This window comes from Bison bison, unplaced genomic scaffold (assembly GCF_000754665.1).
Source record: "Bison bison bison isolate TAMUID 2011002044 unplaced genomic scaffold, Bison_UMD1.0 scf7180017864289, whole genome shotgun sequence".
Classification (NCBI taxonomy): domain Eukaryota; kingdom Metazoa; phylum Chordata; class Mammalia; order Artiodactyla; family Bovidae; genus Bison; species Bison bison.
In genome coordinates this window covers 5,185,331-5,185,615 of record NW_011494861.1, presented here as the reverse complement: position 1 = coordinate 5,185,615, position 285 = coordinate 5,185,331, and the positions used below count along the sequence as shown (strand labels likewise).

The following is a 285-nucleotide window of genomic DNA, read 5'->3' as shown; positions in this document are numbered from 1 at the left end:
GGCTCGGCAGGGGGGTGGTCTTCCAGGAGGGTGACGAGAGGACAGGCAGTGAAGGAAGCTTGTATCTTCACAGCTGCAGGCACAGCAGCCCAGTTTGGGGGCAGACAGCGCTGTCTTTTCCTCCGTTTTCAGTGGCCCATCGTGGGGGTCAGTCAGGGGCAGGGCCATGTGGGGAGGGTATGTGTCCAGACCTGAGGGGGCAACTGGCCAGAGCGTTCAGGCCCTCAGGCAAGGGCCAAGTGGGGCCCGGGGAGAAACCATGAGGTCACCTGAGGTAGATCGGAA

The 285-nt window shown here is 62.5% G+C and overlaps 1 protein-coding gene across 1 annotated transcript in view; it reads left to right on the top strand.

Annotated features, from left to right (window-relative positions):
* The window catches only part of SLC45A1 (solute carrier family 45, member 1), a 17,877-nt gene that overhangs the window by 13,149 nt on the left and 4,443 nt on the right, over positions 1-285 (top strand). The window lies entirely within an intron of this gene.